Below are 8,379 nucleotides of genomic sequence, written 5' to 3' on the forward strand. Positions count from 1 at the left end.
ATTTGTTTCAAATTTTATTTATGTATTATTAATATCAAACAAAACACAAGATAACAATTATCTGTATATAGTTACATATAAAAGAACTGTTGTATTCATTTAAATAATAATATTAAATATGAGATTAAAAAAACACTCAACTTACTCCTTTTTTTAAAATTTATCTATTCTCAGTTCTAAAGTGTTGCATGCTATACATTAATGCCGGATAATAAAAACTATACATTAATTTAAATTATATAATACATATTCTCTATGTAAAAATTATGAATTACAATATTTAAGCAAAATGAAAAAAAATTTTTTTTTAATTGCTTTTTTTTATTTTTATGTATGAAAAAAAGTAAAACATTCTTTAAACCTTTTATTGTATTTTTAAGTCATAACCCAAAATTTATTCATGTTTGAAAGAAACTATAATTTAAAATGTAAGAAAAAAAGTTTCAAATTGAAGTTAAGTTTTAGTCTTCTTTTCTTGTTTTTTTTAAGCAGCTTAACCCGTCAATCAGAAACACAACGTAAACTCTAGAGTTTTCGTACTTATCAATTCATACTGAAACGAGCAGCTTTCACGCATCTTCAAGTACCTTTCTCCTTTTGATTTTAACAGGCAATTTACGCTTGATGATGACACTTCTATTCTCTATATTTTTCTACATTTTTTCTCTTTTTTGCCGAACGAAAAATTCTGATAAAAAATTCCTTCAGGCGCTCCTGAAAAATGAGGGGAAAGGAGAAAAAAATCTAATAATAAAGCAAGCTCCAAATAGAAGTAAAAATATGGCATCGACTTTTGTTCCGATTTTCCTTACTCCCTTTTTTTACCTCTTTCGGGAAATGTGTGACGTCATGAACGGAAGAAGCATTGTTTAACGGTCTCGTGGTGCGGTGGCGCTGCTGCTTTCGGTAAAATCGTCCGGTCTTCCCAGCAAAGCTTTTCTCTTTAGTTCGTGTTTAGGTTTTATTGGGATTCATTCAGAATCGTCTGCTCAAAACGTGCACAATCCTTGAATAGGGAAGACAGAAAACGTGCCATCGTTTTCACAAATGAGAAAACATGTTGCCACTTATGGAATAAAATGCAGTCCTAAAGTGTAAGTCAAACATTTCAATATCATCGTGCTATCTAATGAGCCTCAATCACATTAATTCCATTGCACTTTATAAATGAATGATAAAGTAAAATGGGCGTTCAGGGGTGGAATTGATTTAAATCAGCTGTTAAAGCTCTTCGGAATTCGAGCACGTTCGGTAAATAGATATGGTTAGGTAAATAATTCTGACACCACTGAACAAATGTGTTTATTTTAATGGGACGTAAATTGGTTTATTAAATGATCGTTCGGAAATAGAAACTTTTCTGACGATTGAGTCGCTTTCTTTTAATTCAAATAAAAGAGAAGAAAAAATTGACATACAAGGAGAAAGAGCTGACGATTTTTTTCCCTCTTGAGTGGTAAAGTTTTTGAGATTAATGTAGATATGTAGGATAATGAAACTTAAAGATAATGCAACTTAAAGATAATGCAACTCTAATGCAACAGAATACCAATTGAAGGAATTAAATGAAAATTAAAGATACATATTAAAAATTGAGAGGTTAATGGTAGAATATGCTGAGTAAACATATAAATGAATATACCATGGAATTTTAAGCTAGAATTAATGTAAAGAATTTCTGTTAAAAGAGTTAAATATAAATTAAAGATCCTTGCAAAATTTTAAGAGTTCGATACAAATGTATATTAGGTTGCAATTTTAGGCAAAAGATATGATTTTAAGTTTGAATTTATTTTATAAATTTAAGCAGGAAATTGAGTGCAAATTAAAGATGAATATGAAATTTGAAGAATTCTGTGGAAGAGCATGTTAAGTTACTATTTCAGGAAATAGGGAAATAGCTTTCGAAAATAGGGAATTTAAGAACAAAAAATAACTATCGGGACTAATTTATTTCGCTGGAGGGTACTGATTAAGATATCCTTGGTCTGTAACAGACTGTTGTGTTGAATAACCTAAAGAAGAAGAAAAAGAACAAATGAAGAAAGAAATATTTACGCTACATTGAAACAGATTTCTACTAAAAACTGAATGATTTTACTGTGTTAAGCAGAAAAAACATTTTAACAAAAAAATTTGCATGCTTTAATTCATCATTTATTTGTTATTCAGACATTCTGCAATTTTAACGAAACGCCTGTTTGGGCATTTACGATATTACCCAAAATGTGTTCATAATGTAATCTTGAATTAATAATTTAATTAATTTAATGATAATTTAATTTGCAGGTTTTACCAATTAATTTAATCATTGAATTAACCATTTCTAAATTTGGTAAAATTTTAATTAAGAAAAGTTTTTAGTTGAATTAATGATTTTTTTCGAGAAATTTGTTTTATCCGTACTATTTAGTAATACAAGCTCATCCATTAGAATATTAAGAACTTGATCCTTGTGAATTTAACTGTATTTAAACTACTGTTCAACTTCAAGTATTTGCTCGTCTAATCATTTCGCCATACAGCGAATACAGCTAGATAAGAGCCAATATCCGGCATTAAAATTTTTGTCCTTGGAATCGACATTCTTTATTCTTGTTTTTTTTTTTTATTTAAACAGGGAATAAGATGTATTAATCATGGAGCGTAAATATTTTATTATATCGGTTTCACGCTAAAAGGTGTTAAAAATAAGCGAATAAGAATGGCTATAAAATTCGTTTTAAAGTACTTAATTTCATTCTTTCCTTGTATCCTGGGCGAGTTCACATTTGGTTCCTTTCAGTTTTTTTAATTGAAATTATTTATTTATGTTAAAACAATAAACATCTACAGTCTAGGAAAATAAGCGACCAGTTAAATGCATTCGATTAAAAAAGATGTTCGCATTTTAAACTATAAAAACGAGTTTGCGACCGAAATGTGTAGAAAACTGTTGTGTTCAAATATTGACGACTTTTAACCTAATTGATTTTTAAGCTGTGACTATGAAAGTAACGAATGTATGACTAAGAATTTCATCGTGTTATATTTTGAACTTAATAATTATAGATCCAAAGGATCTAGTTTTGAAGAAAAATTGAGGATCATGAACAATTAAGTGCTTTGTAGTACTTGAGACAATTAAATCACTTGTCATAAAGATATGCGTAATTTTCGAGTTTGAGACATTTTCAAACAGAAGCCATTTTAAAAACAAAATAAAATTGGTAATTAACTCTGATTCTTATATTGCACTGTTTTTAATAGTCATTATCAAAACTGAATTAAAATTTAGACCAGTGGGCTTTTGATAATCCATCATTGAACTAAAAAAATACGTTACCCAACGTGCAGACTGCACCACGTGTAAGCCTTTCAGGCTAAAAACATCATGTAACAAATATGGTTGACAGACTTGCTTGGTGTATTACAGGCAACTAATTGAGCTTGACCAATAAATTTTAAAAAGGAGGTAACAGATTGGACAGCTGTAAATTAAAAAAACCAGAACCAGGAAATTAAAAAAAAATCAACTGTCTTTTTCAGATATATTAAAAATGGATTTTTTGAAATAAATAAGTATAAGTGGTTTTAAGTTATTTTACATATCGGAAATGGGTAAAATATAAAAAAGGAAATTTGGCATTGCCGTTTTGGACAGCCTATTTTTTAGGATAGCTCTTTGCTAAAAATCTATAGACAATAAAGCGTTTGACAAATTCTTATTATATTGTACACAATAACTCTTAATCGCATGTATTTTTGAAAATCACTTACATCTAAGCCAACAGGCTGCTAAATTAAACAATTAAAAACATGCTTTAGTCTAACATTAAAAATGCCTCAAATTGGAAATTTATTTTGCGATGAAGTTAAAATTTGATACAATAATTATTACAATATATTTTTAACTATACTTTGGTCACTGTTAATTTTAACATAAAAATATTTTGTCAAATTTTATAAAATTTTGCATGTTAATCAAAATAATAAAAATTATCAACATTTTTTATATTGATAAGAATAATATTGCATGGCATCACATGAACACTTATTATTCGCCAGACAGTAAATAAGTAGAATGATTTTATAAAATAAATATTTGGAGTGTTTCTGATTTTCAACAAAAGATGGCGATCTTTGTCTTACTATAGGTCTTGGTACCTAAAGATGCATGGGTAGTTGGTGTTCCAAGATCGTGTGTGTGGGAAGTTTACTTACAGTAGATTGCATCTCGCTGCGCGATTATCAGGGAAAATCGAACGTTTTCAAAATAAAATGATTTTTTAATCTTTTCAGTTTAAAATTTTTTTTTGATTCATTTAGTTGTAAACAATAAAAAACTACAATAAGAACTATGACATACCAATTCTACTGAAACATAGCTACTGATAACTGGTTAGAAAAATCAAAATATTAAGAATTTACGAATGATAGCAGTCACAGAAGACGTCTTTTATGAGATTACAATTTTTAGATTTAAGAGATAGCATTTTTCATGAAAGATTCGAACTTATTCATTCTAAGATTTATGTCGACACGAGTTTATTTTAACTGATATTAATGGTATAAGTTTAACTTGAATTTTTTTCTCTGAAACTATTTGTAAAACTGGTACTTAAAAATACAGTGTTTGACATTTTAATCTGATTAGAAATAATTAGTTATTAAGCTTAAACTTATAAAAAAATAGGAATTATGCTTTCTTCATAATTTTATAAGAAAGTGGAATTTAAGTTTTTCTAACAAAATAGTATTTTTTAACTGTTAATCTTTAGATACGTCCAGTTTGAATCAATTATCACAGCACTAATACCTAGAATTGACACAAAACATGGGTTTAGGGCAATTTAAATGTGTAATTAAAAAAAGTGTTTTTTCCCTTTATAAAAGGCACCAAAAATCAAGAGTTATATTGCGTAACATACGATTCTTGATGTTAAATTTCTGAGATCTTTTGAATAAGTAATTTATCTGAGTTGATTTTTATTTACTTGCTACTATTTTCAGTTTTGCTTTGTTGTATCATTTTTTGTTTAGTGAGTCAGGCCGAACTCATGACTTTTTTAAAAAATGACTAGCATATTTAAGAAAATTATAGGAATTTTTTTTTAATTAAGTGTTAACAAGAAAAAATAAAATAGCAAATTTAATGATTTGTTTAGTTTATTCCGACGGTATAAACCATTTTGAGTACTCTGTGGTTTCATTATGGTTTCAGATTTTTTTTCAGCTACGGAACCCTAAGCAATTGAACATCTTATGGCGAAACCCTAATTTTATAAAATGTTCATAAGCAGGTATAAATATGTTAATAAAAGAAGAAAAAAACAATTTATAAATGAAATTAGAAACATTCAATGTGAATGAAATTTTTTTATTGTTCCATTAAAGAATCTCAAAATTAGGTTTCATGTTTGGCACTTGAATTAACAAGTCTGCAGGGGCTACATTTTTGCTGTGCGTGTTAAGTCTAGTTGTTTTTGCAGTATAAGTTGAAGTTAAATAAAATAAACTGAGTTATAATTTTTGAAAAGGAACTGTTAGAATGGTTATTAAAGAAGAATAACTCCTTATTTTTGAATTTGGTTATTCTATTTTAAATTTCAATGCTCGAAGAGAAATACTGATGCAACCATGTTCTTTCAGTAATTTATTTAATGCATTGTTACTGGATGAATATTTTTTGAAAATTTGCTGCTTCATTTGTACAGCAATTTTACAAAAAATAATTCATGAAAATAATCTTAATATTAAATAAATAATTGGTTGTTGGTTGGATATAAACCTATAACAGGTTTCAGAATCATAAATCATCATAATCATCAATCATCATAATCAAATCATCATCATAATTATAATCATCATAATCGTAAAAAGTCCTAACTCACGAAACTCTAGTGACCTCTCCATGGAACCATAGTGTTCAGAGGAACACCATTTGGGAACCACTGCTCTAACACGTGTAATCTAAATCGTTAGTGAAAAGTTCTAATGTGTATGTGTTATGTATGTGTGAGCATGTATGTAATCAAGCGATTGCATTTTTTTTCGTGGTTGGATACAAAAAACTGAAAACGGAAATTTCAAGTGACTGTGCAATCATAATCATAAACACTTAAACTTTTACAAATTTCTTTACGAAATTTCTTTTCTTGCGTGGGCAACGAGGAGCAAAAACAAACTCAGCAATTAGACGGACAGAAATGAAATGCTAAAAGCGAATTGTTCATACAATTAAATGAGCCATATTTTTAATTTAATAGTATCAATTTACGAATTTTTAAATAATAGTTTAGAGTTATAATTTATTCTTGTTAATACTTCATGATTAATACATGAGAGAGATTCGTTTTATCAACAAAGTTTTTACCCGTCCATACATTTTTAATTTCTAACTCTTCTTTTGTTTCTAAACTCAGAATAAATATGTTTAAACTATTGTGTCCCCAAACGATGAAATTTATTACTTGCGTATATTATTAGTTTCAAATGTAATTTTAAAGTAATATTGTTGATCTGTATTGTACCTTTTCATTTTTAAGAAAATGCATAATTTTTTTCCTTCTAATTCTTGAAACTCCTACACTCTTCAATAAGTCTGCTTAGCTTCACAATGCTTAACATTCTCGTTGCTTTACCTTAACTAGGATATGAAGCATTTGTTTTCAACTAGTTAACCATAATCTGATTAAATATTCCTAAGAGATAAGATATATTCTTAGGGTATTCAAATGTCTCTCATCTTACTTATCTTATTATGAGCATTTCTCTCATAAAATGAAAATTATGTAAATCCCTGATGTGGAAAATTGAAATTCCTTGCACCTCTAGGCTAAGTGAAAATATTCTATCTAAGATGTTCAAAGATACTAAAAGGAATGTTATTGGATTATCCGATATGCATATCGTTATAAATGTATTTGATTTTTAGTAATATTTCGAATTTAATTTTTTCCTAAAAGGGAATTCTACATATTGAAATGGAATTTTAAAAAAATTATAATTTTCTATTCCGTTATTTTATATGGTGCGTTGACAGGTTTTCAAATGTCACTTGTTTTTCTTGAAAATTTGCTTCTGAGATTAAAGTACAGTTAGACTTCGTTTAAAATTCACTTTTCTGGAACAACACTTTTAAAATTAAATGTTTAGTTTTCTACCATTGTCAAATCTAAGGTGTATATTCATGATTTGGTTATGTTTTTGATGCAGGTTATTTTGATAAGAAGAGTAGTAAAAAATTCTTTTAGAGTGTCATTTGATCATTTCCCAAACATTTTGGTTGAGTAATATGACAAGTCGTTAGACACTTACTTTGTGTTTTCTCTACTTTAGTTTTCATAAGAAGATCAGGAAGAGATCTTCCTAGCGTGTCATTCGATCATTTCCCAACCATCTTGGTAGTGTAACATGGCAAGTCGTTAGACACTTACTTTGTGTTTTCTCTACTTTAGTTTTCATAAGAAGATCAGGAAGAGATCTTCCTAGCGTGCTATTCGATCATTTCCCAACTATCTTGGTTGAGTAATATGACAAGTCGTTAGACACTTACTTTGTGTTTTCTCTACTTTAGTTTTCATAAGAAGATCAGGAAGAGATCTTCCTAGCGTGTCATTCGATCATTTCCCAACCATCTTGGTAGTGTAACATGGCAAGTCGTTAGACACTTACTTTGTGTTTTCTCTACTTTAGTTTTCATAAGAAGATCAGGAAGAGATCTTCCTAGCGTGTCATTCGATCATTTCCCAACCATCTTGGTAGTGTAACATGGCAAGTCGTTAGACACTTACTTTGTGTTTTCTCTACTTTAGTTTTCATAAGAAGATCAGGAAGAGATCTTCTTAGTGTGCTATTCGATCATTTCCCAACTATCTTGGTTGAGTAATATGACAAGTCGTTAGGTACTTATTTCGTGTTTTTCTAACTTTAGTTTTCATAAGAAGATCAGGAGGAGATCTTCCTAGCGTGTCATTCGATCGTTTCCCAACCATCTTGGTAGTGTAACATGGCAAGTCGTTAGACACTTATTTTGTGTTTTCTCTACTTTAGTTTCATAAGAAGATCAGTGAGAGATCTTCCTAGTGTGTCATTTGATTATTTCCCAAACATTTTGGTTGAGTAATATGACAAGTCGTTAGGTACTTATTTCGTGTTTTTCTTACTTTAGTTTCCATAAGAAGATCAGGAGGAGATCTTTCTAGCGTGTCATTGGATCATTTCCCAACCATCTTAGTAGTCTAACATGGCAAGTCGTTAGACAATTATTTTATGTTTTCTTTACTTTAGTTTCATAAGAAGATCAGTGAGAGATCTTCCTAGTGTGTCATTCGACTATTTCCCAAACATTTTGGTTGAGTAATGTGACAAGTCGTTAGGTACTTATTTTGTGTTTTT

General features: G+C 28.9%; 1 protein-coding gene across 5 annotated transcripts in view; it reads left to right on the top strand.

Moving 5' to 3' along the window:
* LOC107443568 (putative polypeptide N-acetylgalactosaminyltransferase 9) overlaps positions 1-8,379 on the top strand; it is a 293,596-nt gene that overhangs the window by 14,400 nt on the left and 270,817 nt on the right. For 2 of the 5 annotated variants that reach the window (XM_087159121.1, XM_087159124.1), the window contains exon 1: positions 882-1,094. The exons of the other annotated variants lie outside the window; for them this stretch is intronic. The gene's annotated coding sequence lies outside the window, so the exon portion shown is untranslated. Of the gene's footprint in view, positions 1-881; positions 1,095-8,379 lie in introns of those variants that run through there. 5 annotated transcript variants of the gene reach the window in all.

This window comes from Parasteatoda tepidariorum, chromosome 3 (assembly GCF_982258835.1).
Source record: "Parasteatoda tepidariorum strain Cologne lab strain chromosome 3, Ptep-v5.0, whole genome shotgun sequence".
In the NCBI taxonomy this organism is placed as follows: Eukaryota; Metazoa; Arthropoda; class Arachnida; order Araneae; family Theridiidae; genus Parasteatoda; species Parasteatoda tepidariorum.